This window comes from Schistocerca nitens, chromosome 5 (assembly GCF_023898315.1).
Source record: "Schistocerca nitens isolate TAMUIC-IGC-003100 chromosome 5, iqSchNite1.1, whole genome shotgun sequence".
Classification (NCBI taxonomy): domain Eukaryota; kingdom Metazoa; phylum Arthropoda; class Insecta; order Orthoptera; family Acrididae; genus Schistocerca; species Schistocerca nitens.
Window position 1 is genome coordinate 728761093 of NC_064618.1, and position 13429 is coordinate 728774521.

Here is a 13429-nt window from a genome sequence, read left to right on the forward strand (position 1 = left end):
CGGAGAAAGATCATGCAAGAACGAGACCAACAACGACTGAAGAGAATCGTTAAACGTAACAGAACTCTCCGCAGACTGCTGCAGATTTCAATGCTGGGGCATCAACAAGTGTCAGCGTGCGAACCATTCAACGAAACATCGTCGATGTGGGCTTTCGGAGCCGAAGGCCCGCTCGTGTACCCTTGACGACTGCATGACACAGAGCTTTACGCCTTGCCTGGGCCCGCCAACACCGACATTGGGTTGTTGATGATTGGAAACATGTTGCCTGGTTGGACGAGTCTCGTTTCAAATTATATCGAGAGGATGGACGTGTACGGGTATGGAGACAACCTCAGGAATCCATGGACCCTGCATGGCAGCTGGAGACTGTTCAACCTGATGGCGGCTCTAAAATGGTGTGAGGCGTGTACAGTTGGAGTGAAATGGGACCCCTGATACGTGTAGATACTAATCCGGCAGGAGACACGTACGTAAACATTCTGTCTGATCACCTGAATCCATTCATAGCCATTGTGCATTCCGATGGACTTTGGCAACTCCCGCAGGAAAATGCGACACCCTACAGGTCCAGAATAGCTACAGAGTGGCTCCAGCAACACTCTTCTGAGTTTGAACACTTCCGGCTGCCCACCAAACTCCCCAGGAACGAACATTATTGAGCATAACCGGGAATGCCTTGCAACGTGCTGTTCAGAAGAGCTCTCCATCCCCTCGTACTCTTATTGATTTATGGACAGCCCTGCAGGATTCATGGTGTCAGTTCCCTCCAGCACTACATCAGACATTAGTCGAGTCCACATCACAGTGTGTGGCGGCACTTCTGTGTGCTAGAGAGAGGGGGGGTAGGGGGGGGGGGTGCTACACGATATTAGGCAGGTGTACCACAGTTTCTTTGGCTCTTCAGTTTATGTACTCTAATAATCCTTTAAGTGTTCGCATATGTCACATATGGCACATAGCAGCTACTGAAATGCGAAACAGTCACTCAGGCAAATGTCTCCATTTGCTAATAACTGGACACTAGAAAATTAATGGTAGCTATTCTTCAGGTTACAGTAGACTAAGGTGACAAACGTCATGTGATAGCTCCTAATATCGTGTCGGATCATATTTTCTGGGCGCGGTGCAGCAACTCTACGTGGCATGGACTCAACAAGTCGTCGGAAGTAGCCTGCAGAAATATTGAGCCATGTTGCCTCTATAGCCGTCCGTAATTGCTAAATGTAAATGTCTGCGACTCGGGCCTCCCGTCGGGTAGACCGTTCGCCGGGTGCAAGTCTTTCGATTTGACGCCACTTCGGCGACTTGCGCGTCGATGGGGAGGTGATGATGATTAGGACAACACAACACGCAGTCCCTGAGCGGAGAAAATCTCCGACCCAGCCGGGAATCGAACCCGGGGCCTTATGTTGACATTCTGTCGCGCTGACCACTCAGCAACCGGAGGCGGACTCCGTAATTGCTGAAGTTTTGCCGGTGCAGGATGTTGTGCATGGCCTGACCTTTCGATTATGTCCCATAAACATTCGATAGGATTTATGCAGGGAGATCTGGATGGCCAAACCATTCGCTCGAATTTTCCAGAATGTTGTTCAAACCAATCGCGAATAATTGTCGCCTGGTGATATGACAACATTGTTTGGGAACATGAGAGTCCATGAATGAGTGCAAATGGTCTCCAAATTGCCGAACATTACCATTTCCAGTCAATGATCGGTTCAATTGGATCAGAGGACTCAGTCCATTCCATGTAAAGACATGGCACACCATAATGCAGCCGCCACCAGCTTGCACAGTGCCTCGTTCACAACTTGAGTCCATGGCTTCTTGGGATCTGCGCCACACTCGAACTCTACCATCAACTCTCACCAATTGAAATCGAGTCTCGTCTGACCAGGCCATGGTTTACCGTCGTCTATGATCCAACCGAAATGGTCACGGGCCCAGGAGGGGCGCTACAGGCGATTTCGTGGTGTTAGTAAAGGCACTCGCGTCGGTCGTCTGCTGCTACAGCCAATTAACGCTAATTTCGCCGCACTGTTCTAACACATACGTTCGTCGTACGTTCCACATTCATTCCTGCGGTTGTTTCACGCAGCGTTAATATCAGACCAGCTGTGTGGCTGGATTGAAGAGTTTTTAGCAAACAAAACACAGCATGTTGTTATCAATGGAGAGACGTCTACAGACGTTAAAGTAACGTCTGGCGTGCCACAGGGGAGTGTTATGGGACCATTGCTTTTCACAATATATATAAATGACCTAGTAGATAGTGTCGGAAGTTCCATGCGGCTTTTTGCGGATGATGCTGTAGTATACAGAGAAGTTGCAGCATTAGAAAATTGTAGTGAAATGCAGGAAGGTCTGCAGCGGATAGGCACTTGGTGCAGGGAGTGGCAACTGTCCCTTAACATAGACAAATGTAATGTATTGCGAATACATAGAAAGATTATATGATAGCGGAACAAACACTGGTAGCAGTTACTTCTGTAAAATATCTGGGAGTATGCGTGCGGAACGATTTGAAGTGGAATGATCATATAAAATTAATTGTTGGTAAGGCGGGTACCAGGTTGAGATTCATTGGGAGAGTGCTTAGAAAATGTAGTCCATCAACAAAGGAGGTGGCTTACAAAACACTCGTTCGACCTATACTTGAGTATTGCTCATCAGTGTGGGATCCGTACCAGATCGGGTTGACGGAGGAGATAGAGAAGATCCAAAGAAGAGCGGCGCGTTTCGTCACAGGGTTATTTGGTAACCGTGATAGCGTTACGGAGATGTTTAGTACACTCAAGTGGCAGATTCTGCAAGAGAGGCGCTCTGCATCGCGGTGTAGCTTGCTATCCAGGTTTCGAGAGGGTGCGTTTCTGGATGAGGTATCGAATATATTGCTTCCCCGTACTTATACCTCCCGAGGAGATCACGAATGTAAAATTAGAGAGATTAGAGCGCGCACGGAGGCTTTCAGACAGTCGTTCTTCCCGCGAACCATACGCGACTGGAACAGGAAAGGGAGGTAATGACAGTGGCACGTAAAGTGCCCTCCGCCACACACCGTTGGGTGGCTTGCGGAGTATAAATGTAGATGTAGATGTTGCTTGTCTGTTAGCACTGACAAGTTTCCGCAAATGCTGCTGCTCTTGGTCGTTAAGTGAAGGCCATTGGGCACTGCGTTGTCCGTGGTAAGAGGTAATCCTGAAATCTGTTATTCTCGGCACACTCTTGATACTGGGGATTTCGGAATATTGAAATCCCTGACAGATTTTCGAAGTGAACTATCCCATGCGCCTAGCTCCAACTACCTTTCCGCCTTCAGTGTCTGTTAATTCCCGTAGTACGGTCATAATCATGTTCTCACATGAATCACCTGAGTACAAATGACAGGTCCGCCAATGCATTGCCCTTTTATACCTTGTGTATGCGATACTATCGCCATTTGTATACGTGCACATCGCTATCCCGTGACTTTTGTCGTCTCACTGTATGTCTGAGACACTGACAGTATTTAAAGGAGAGTAGGATTTCAACGGATCAGCATTCGTCGTAGCATATTACGATGCTCCGTCAGTGTCATTGGCTTCTAACTGCAGCTTAGAAAGATTTAAGTATCTTGCTGGATATGCTGCTTACGAGTCAGACAGTACAACAAATCACTGGCCACACCTACAGTACGGTTACTGGCATTCCTGAGGACACATCGGCTTCATAGTTGAGTGTGACTTCTAGCAGGGATTTGCTTGTTGCCATTAAGCTCCTATGTGCCACACCTACCGAGCGTTTCCCCTTATTCATCCACAAATAATTAAAATTGACACCAGAACGTGATCATTTATACGTCTGCGCAAGTTGTCATCAAAACGCAAGGCAAAGAAAGCAACGGAAGCTCAATATCGCAAAGCAAGGAAGTTGCGTTTGTCAAAAATGGTTCAAATGGCTCTGAGCACTATGGGACTTAATTTCTGAGGTCATCAGTCCCCTGGAACTTAGAACTACTTAAACATAACTAACCTAAGGACATCACAAACATCCATGCCTGAGTCAGGATTCGAACCTGCGACCGTAGCGGTGGCGCGGTGCCAGACTGTAGCGCCTAATACCGCTCGGCCACCTCGGCCGGCTTGCGTTTGTCATCGCCTAGAGGTGGATAAGGACAATATTTGTGTATATTTAGTTGTGGAGGAACTTAGATTAGTGACAGAAGCGAAGCTCTTCTGACGGTGTTTGTTTGACCACCCTGGAACTCCAACTCCAACTACCTGGATTGAGCCATGATCTGACTTATTTCCTACACCAAATCCCGGCTTTGCTGAACGGCAGACCCGGTGAACGAACTCTCTACTTCAACCATCGTCACTTATTTTGGTTGCCGGAATGAAAAATCCATCTATTACTTTTACTGTCTCATTTCCTAATCTAGTTCCCACAACATCACCTAACTGAATTAGACTACATTCCACTATCCTGGTTTTACTTTCGTTGATGTTCATCTACTAAGCCTTTTCAAGGTATTATCAGATTCGTTCCGTTGGTCTTCCGAGTTCTTTGCGTCTCTGATAGAATTGCATTGTCACCAGCAAATCTCAAAGCAAGTATGGGAAAGATAATGTCAATGAAATATGATTAATGAAATGTGAAGTATACGTGCAAAATCTGTCACTTTGGCTAATCCATAAAATCTGCCATGTAATTTGTTAAAATGGGACTAGCCCAATGGTGGGAATCAGAACCGTAGATACATATTAGTAATTACTTCGTACTTATTTATTTTCAAGGAATTTTATTGTGTTGATAGAGTGCTATTGGTCTCGTATCTTTTTTTGGAAAGAGGAGTTATCAATTGTGCTAACGCACCTAAGAACTGATCCTCATCAGATGTACTTGGCGAGGGACGTAGGCCTCATAAGAGAATTATGACCAGACTTGTTCGTCGTGATGTGTCATTCACGGTCTGACTGGTTATTCTTAAACAGCAGGTATAATTGACATAGTACTAGGCTTATGTGGATAGAAATTAGTTGACACTGCAATTGCTGAAGATCTAGAAGAAGTTTCTTCTAACGGATTTGTAATTTGGCATGCATTTGGTTTTTCTGGATACGATTTCTTCAGAAATATCACCATGCTTTTGATAAATGTGTAAACCTCATGTTCTTCAGTTTCCTTATCGAGCAGTGAAGACAAAAATTTCCCGCTTTTTTTTCGGATTTGTTCTTGAACTACTCACGCACTATACTGTCCAAGGATTGTTGTTGTCCGTTTTCGTTTATCAACAGGTTGTTATTTATCCCCATATCGCCGTTCGACTTAGTGCTCAGCTGAAGTTGCTTTCGTGTTAGAATTAACATTTCTAGTTTCAGAAAAGTCTCTCATGCTTCACTTCTTAGTTCTGCCATTCCAGCATCCTCAGCTTTTTGGCTTTCGTATTCGTCATCAACTTTCATGTTAGAAGACGCAATGTTTGCCCAAGTCGCGAAAACTATACAGGGTGTTACAATAAGGTACGGCCAAACTTTCAGGAAACATTCCTCATACACAAAGAAAGAAAATATGTTATGTGGACATGTGTCCGGAAACGCTTACTTTCCCATGTTAGAGCTCATTTTATTACTTCTCTTCAAACCACATTAATCATGGAATGGAAACACACAGCAACAGAACGTACCAGCGTGACTTCACTTTGTTACAGGAAATGTTCAAAATGTCCTCCGTTAGCGAGGATACATGCATCCACCCTCCGTCGCATGGAATCCTTGATGCACTGATGCAGCCCTGGAGAATGGCGTATTGTATCACAGCCGTCCACAATACGAGCACGAAGAGTCTCTACATTTGGTACCGGGGTTGCGTAGACAAGAGCTTTCAAATTCCCCCATAAATGAAAGTCAAGAGGGATGAGGTCAGGAGAGCGTGGAGGCCATGGAATTGGTCCGCCTCTACCAATCCATCGGTCACCGAATCTGTTGTTGAGAAGCGTACGAACACTTCGACTGAAATGTGCAGGAGCTCCATCGTGCATGAACCACATGTTGTGTCGTGCTTGTAAAGGCACATGTTCTAGCAGCACAGGTAGGGTATCCCGTATGAAATCATGATAACGTGCTCCATTGAGCGCAGGTGGAAGAACATGGGGCCCAATCAAGACATCACCAACAATGCCTGCCCAAACGTTCACACAAAATCTGTATTGATGACGTGATTGGACAATTGCGTGCGGATTCTCGTCAGCCCACACATGTTGATTGTGAAAATTTACAATTTGATCACGTTGGAATGACGAAACTAAAATGCGCTCTAACATGGAAATTAAGCGTTTCTGGACACATGTCCACATAACATCTTTTCTTTATTTGTGTGTGAGGAATGTTTCCTGAAAGTTTGGCCGTACCTTTTTGTAACACCCTGTATAATTCATGTCAAAAACATGTAACGTTTGTACGAGCTAATATCAGAGTTCTGTTTTGTTGCAAATTATAAAAGGAAAATTTAGCACATTATATTTATTAGTAACTAAAATTATGACAGCAAAAAACTATCATAAAACACTTCAGATTCATAAGGAGCAACGGAAATTCTCCGACAGCGCTGCTAACTGACTATGTAGAAATTGGTGATAAACAACATCGGGTAATTTACAACCGTTAGGTTGGTGCGTAAGTTCATATCATTTCTGTTTTGCATTTTGGTATTACGTGTTCTATGGGTTTATTTATCGATTTTCATTTGTAGTTCACTGTTGCTTTTTGAGTTTACGTAGTGTCATTTTGACATTTGGAGATAGGGAGTGGAGCTGTGGAAGCTAGAAAATGGAGTACCAAGTGGAGAAATTCGTGCATTTCTGACATATTCTTCTGTTTGAATTCAATGGAGGGGTGACGGCTGCGGGGGCAGCCAGAAACGTTCGCGCCGTGTGGGGATAATGACAGAGCGCGGCACGTTCAAGAAACCTGTGGCGTTTGATGAATATTGTTTAAACACATAAATCCACAGTGATACACGTCAGAGCATTCGAGAACTGGCAAATGTTGTGAACTGCGATCATTCCACCATCGTGAGACACTTGCATGCAATGGGTAAGGTTCAAAAATTGGATTTATGGGTACCGCAGGCTCTAAGCCAAAATCACAAAAATCAACAGGTGACCATATGTTCATCTCTGCTTGCTCGTCATCAACTGGCTCATGAGCAACACCGAACATTCCTAACGTGCATCGTTACTGGTGACGAGAAATGCTATCTTTATGCAGCATATGGAAAAGAAGGGAATGGTTGAGCCCAAACAAAGTAGCAATTCCTCGTCAAAGACCTGCGTGCACTCACAAAAGATATTGTAACGCATCGGGTGTAACAGCAATGCTGTGATGTACTACGAATTGCTTCCCCGAGGTATAATCATCACGGCTGACGTTTATTATCACCAACTGAGACGCTTTGCAGACGGAGTCTAAGAATAACGACCCATCTTTTTCCGCTCGCTATCGAACAACTTCGAATGAACTTCCTTTCCAGATGAAAATTGCGCTGCCGAACATGTTCTTCGCCTCAAAACCTCGTTATTTCTACAGCCGTAGAATCGAAAAGTTATCCAATGGTTAGCAGACTATTGTAAATAGCGAAGGAGAATGTTATTGATGAGTGAAGACACTGTTATGGTTATCTGTTGTTTATTAAAGTCACTTAAAAACGCTAAGAAGTTATACACCAACCTAATACTTCTGTACAGACACTTACGGAATTGTTGATCGAGACAGTCAAAGTTCTATGTCTGACAGCAGCTGCTCCAGAACAGAAACAAACAACCATCGTTAAGGTTTCCATCAAATTAAAATTTTAACTCGTTGGCGCAGCCATTAAGAAATGAACAATGAACGTCAACATGTAGACAGCCTTTGCCACTCTGTGCTGACCTTCCTTGACACTGGTAAAATATCCCGTACTTCAATAAATGTTTGTTTCCAGTCATATGTCTGAAGAATACCTTTTCTACTTTTAACTATTCCTATCTCCTGTACGAATATAGTGCATTTTTAAACACTTCCATATAAAGATAGAAACAGAAACTGTCCACAAACATGATTAAATACGATAAAAGTAACATAATAAACCAATGATATGAGATTTATCACAACAGTTTTGATGCAGTACAGTGCTGATTGAAGGCAAAGTAAATTCCTTAAGCTGCTTGCTTGTACTTACGTAAAATATCTATTTTCAAAAGGCTCCGCGTCGAATTGGGAACATTGTTCTGCGCGGAAGTCTTTGGAGTCTTCTGGACAATCCTGTGAATAAGAATCATTAATTCAATATACATAATTCAAAATGATCACACATTACTTAATACTGTCCTCAGGTGTAAACTGAGCTGTAAGTGACGGTAAAATATACGATTCTCTTCATAAGTTAGAGCTTAGTAAATGTGAAGACTGAGGCATAAGAAAGTTATTGGCAAATATCCAACAAAACTGGTGAAAATTTGAAAAAAATCCAATGGTATCTCCATTCTCTTACATCCAAATTATTTCAGAATTGTGATTAAATACAACATTGACTGCTAAATCGACAGCGGGAAGTCACATTGACTTTCATCCTGGATATACTGATCTGCTTCTCCTATGGGCAGAGGAAAGAAAGGAAGGAAGATTGAGTTTAACGTCCCGTCGACATCGAGGTCGTTAGAGACGGAACACAAGCTTGGGTCATGTCAAGGATGGGGAAGGAAATCGGCCGTACCCTTTCAAAGGAACCATTCCGGCATTTGCCGTGAGCGATTTAGGGTTTGAACCGTCGTCCTCCCGAAAGCGAGTCCAATGGGCTAACCATTGCGCCACCTCGCTCGATGTAGAGGAAAGACTAGATCTTTTACCTCACTTTCGGAACCATCGTAGCACATGAAGGGAGTTATTTATTTATATTTAGCCCACTGGAACTCTGTTAGTGGTAGTTAATAATAAAATATATTAGTATATTTAACAATCAATGCAATAATAATAATGCTGCGAAGTTGAATAATGGGAAAGGAAAGTGAAGAGTATCGATCATCGCCTACAGTATTAAGAAGCAAAGGAAGGAATGAAAGAACATTAGGATTTAAAGTCCCGTCAACATCAAGGTCATTAGAGATAAGGCACAACTCGGAATGGTTCAAGTCTGGGGGAAAGAAATCTTCCGCGCACTTTCAAAGGAACAACCCCAGCTTTCGCCTGGAGCGATTTAGGGAAATCACGGAAAACCTAAATCTGAACGGCGAGACGCAGATTTTAACCGTCATCCTCCCGAATGCGAGTCCGGTGACGTAACCACTGCGCCACCTCGCTCAGCATTAATCATTGTCGCATTTGCCGGAATGATTCGAAAAAAACTCACAGAATCCAAATCAAAACACAGTGGCACATATAAAACAGGACCTGAGGGGCTGGGGTTGAAACCGTGAACTTCCTACCTATAATCTAGGCATTTTCTACTTAAGACACCATCTGGAAGGAAAGGAGAAATTGCCAGTACAGATAAATAAGCCCACCGGGTAAAAGTCTGTCACCAGGCAGCCACGTAGCCTCCACTGCTGGCGTAAGTCAGGCCAGTGAATGGGTGTGCAAGTGCCAGTCGGTTGTACGATGTGTCGATGTGGAGAACTGACGAAATGGCAGAAAGGAGCTATCGTGTTTGGACGTGCCCACAAATGAAGTTGCCCGATTTGTTGCTGTATCAGTGCAGACTGTCCAGCGTACGTATGTACAAGGAATGTTGAGCCACTAGTAAAAAAAACTCGACCGACACGGACGGGAAACTACTGCCGTGCCCTGTCAATGACGATCGGTTTCAAACCCGACAGTCAATGCAGGTCCATCTCAGCAAGTTGCTAAGCGTTGTATACGAAATGAACTGCATGCAGTGAACATTTGGAGCCGGGTCCTCGTCAAAGGCCACTGCTCATTGCGTCTCATAAGGCAACGGTTCTTCTGTGGTCCAAACAACACAGAATCTGGGCTGTAGCTGAGTCGAGAGGTTATCATCTACATCTACATTTACATCTACATCGGTACTACACAAGCCACCGTACGGTGCTTGGTGGAGGGTACCCTGAACCACTACTAGTCATGTGCTTTCATGTTCCACCCACAAATAGAGAGAGGAAACAACGCCTGTGTATATGCCTTCGTATGAGCCCTAATTTCTCGTATCTTATCTTCATGATGAGAATAGAAGCTTTCGAAATGTGGTGCTACAGAAGAATGCTGAAGATAAGGTGGGTAAATCACGTAACTAATGAGGAGGTATTGAATAGGATTGGGGAGAAGAGAAGTTTGTGGCACAACTTGACTAGAAGAAGGGATCGGTTGGTAGGACATGTTTTGAGGCATCAAGGGATCACAAATTTAGCATTGGATGGCAGCGTGGAGGGTAAAAATCGTAGAGGGAGACCAAGAGATGAATACACTAAGCAGATTCAGACGGATGTAGGTTGCAGTAGGTACTGGGAGATGAAGAAGCTTGCACAGGATAGAGTAGCATGGAGAACTGCATCAAACCAGTCTCAGGACTGAAGACCACAACAACAACAACATCTTCATGATCCTTACAAATGATGCAAGGCGTCGAGTAAATGACAGCAGAATAGGGCATTTAACTCGCTATGTGTGGAGGGTGTTGTTCTAGGAAGGAAGGAAGATTAGAGTTTAACGTCTCGTGGACGTCATGGTGATTAGAGACGGAGCACAAGCTCGGATTACTAACGGATGGGGAAGGACGTCGGACATGCCTTTTCCAAAGGAACCATTTCAGAAGTTGCCTGGCGTGCCTTAGGGAAACGACCAAAAAAGTTAAACCTGGATGGCCGGATGGTGATTTGAACAGTCTGCCTCCTGAATGGGAGTCTAGCGTGCTAACCACTGAGGCTTGCTGGATGTAGTTCTGGCCGGAGACTGTTCTGTGGTGCTTTGGGGTGTTTCGCGTGGCATGACTTGGGCCCACTCATTCAGGTTGTCATCTACGTGAACTTGGATGTATATTTCAACATTCTCGGTGACCAAGTGTTGTCCTTGCTTGTGCATCGTCGTGATAAGTATGCTGTGGACACTACCGCCTTCTCAGGGGAGAACAACACTGCTTGCAGGAAGGCGCACGTACGTTCCTAGTTCGACGAACACTCGGACATCCTATCGCTCCTTGAGTGATCCAGTAAATCAGATGATCTTAATCCCGCTGAGAATGTGTGTGACAATTTGGAACGGCGGGTGAAATGTAGCAGTTAACAACCTCCTCAATCTTATAGCTCTATGGAGTGTAATCGTTAATGAGTGGTTGCACTTGAATATGGCATATCTGAAGAAACTTTTGGACTCTGTTCATTAACGAAGTAGAGCCTTCGTCAAGACCAAGACAGATGCGGTGTTAAAGGATATTAGCCGATGTCTGCTTGGGGGTAGGACTGATTTTTTTTCTTTTTTTGTATAAAATCTATGTCCCAGATTCCAGGAGGGAAACTTACCTCTTCCTCCCCCCACCCCCTGCCCCTTTCTTACGGACGCAAAATATTCTTTGTATTGCAGGTTCATCGTTCCCAAAGGATTTCACTGACGTCATTTCATATCACTGCATTTCATTAATTTATCACCATCACTTCTCTTAATTTAATAAGTTGTCAGTGATAGTGACGAAATGACGACGGATGGCTAACTAGGTAAATGAAAAACGTTACTGAGCGCTATCGTAAGCTCCTTCTTCACGTTAGCTCCCGAATGCGTATGAAAAATTTATCGGAAAAACATCTCAACACCCATCACACAACCGAAAATTTCACGGCGTGACACAGAGACTTTGCTAGTCATTCGAAAGCAACGTTTTATAACGGTCACGATTGAATACAATTAACCAACATGGAAGCCAATAATTTTCTAATTGTTCATTCTACCATCACACAACTCGTTATGGTTTTACGGATTCGCAGTGTATTGTTGGTTGGATTACCTTGGGAGGATTGTTGTAATCCGTGCAGTCCAAGCAAAACTCGGCGCGGTAGCTGATGAGAGCGACCGGAAAAGATTCTGCCATACAGTCATATATACAGGGTGGTCAGAAAATGTCTGAAACGCTTGTAGTGATGTTGTAGGGAAAGTTGTACTGAGACATAAATGTTAAGAAAAAAATTCGATACGTTGCGCCGTTTCCGAGTTATTTAGCATTGAAGTTAGCCAATCAGATGGTTGCGCGCGTAAATTCAAGTTTCAGCTAACGAGACGAAGCACTCGGTGGGCAACACCGCCCCTGGCAGGCCGCTTGAGTGTGAGCGCGCGACGCCCTGAATGGCTAAGTTCTATGCTAAATAACTCGGAAACTGCGTAACGTATCGTATTTTTTCTTAACATTTATGTCTCAGTACAATCTGCCCTACAACATCACGACAAGCGTTTCAGACATTTTCTGACCACCCGGTATATATTAAATGCTTGTGCAGTCTTTTGGACAATGGGTTTGTTCTACGTTCGCCGTGAATATGATCTGTGGGACATGTAGTCCAAACTAACACTCGGCGCGGTGGAATTCCTTCAAAACAGTCGTTGTCTTTCGTTTTATTTTCATGTTCAGGCTCTTAAAAGTTTTATAACTGTGTACTTCTTGACAAAATAGTGAAGCAGCCCGAAGACAAGGTCGGATGTGAATATGTCTTCATACATGTTCACGTCATTGGTAGGTATATGAAGGATTAGAGTTGCAATCCTTTGCGACAGGTAGAATGACCACCAGAGTGCATTAGTGTCGTTCGCGTTTAGCGTTGTTACCCTGACTGCCAAGGTGTTAAGGAGCTTGAACAGCGTCAGACTTGACTGCCGCCAGCGCTTTCGCCAGTCGAAATCCTGGGAGAACCTATCTCATGGAGCGGGACGGAGAAATACCCAGGGGCTACCCTAGACCGCAGGCTCACCTGGAAGCATCACATTCGTGATGTCGAAAGGAGAGCAACAGGACGCCATTGCGCCCTCTATCCGCTGCTAAACCCGCAGTCGTCACTGCCACCGCAACACGGCATCACGCTATACCTAACTTTGGTTCGCCCACTGTTAGAGTATACGGCCGTGGTCTGGGGGAGAGCCGCAGATTCTCACATTGTGACTCTGCAGCGGATACAGAATCGCGCCCTGACACTGCCATGAATCTTCCGAGGCGCTATTCGACGCGCCAGTTCCACGAGGACACCGGGACCCTGCCGCTCCGAAAAAGGATCCGCGCCACCGCCAGAGGTTCTACGAGAAAGGGGGCCACTGCCGCAACCGACTCATACGAGGACTGGCCCAACAACCACATCACAGGCCAACCAAGCGCTGACCTGACTTGCTGAGGGATTAAGCTTTACTAATCCCCCAGCAGAGTGTTTTCACTTCGTCTACAGGTATCCACCAGCAAGGACGAACCAAGAAGCCAGGTAAATATT

The 13429-nt window shown here is 44.7% G+C and overlaps 1 protein-coding gene across 1 annotated transcript in view; it reads right to left on the minus strand.

The window, feature by feature from the left end:
* LOC126260841 (papilin) overlaps nucleotides 1-8269 on the minus strand; it is a 267981-nt gene extending 259712 nt beyond the window's left edge. Inside the window, exon 1 of the mRNA XM_049958243.1 lies at nucleotides 8200-8269. The gene's annotated coding sequence lies outside the window, so the exon portion shown is untranslated. The remainder of the gene's footprint in view (nucleotides 1-8199) is intronic.
* Between the last annotated feature and the right edge of the window lie 5160 nt (nucleotides 8270-13429).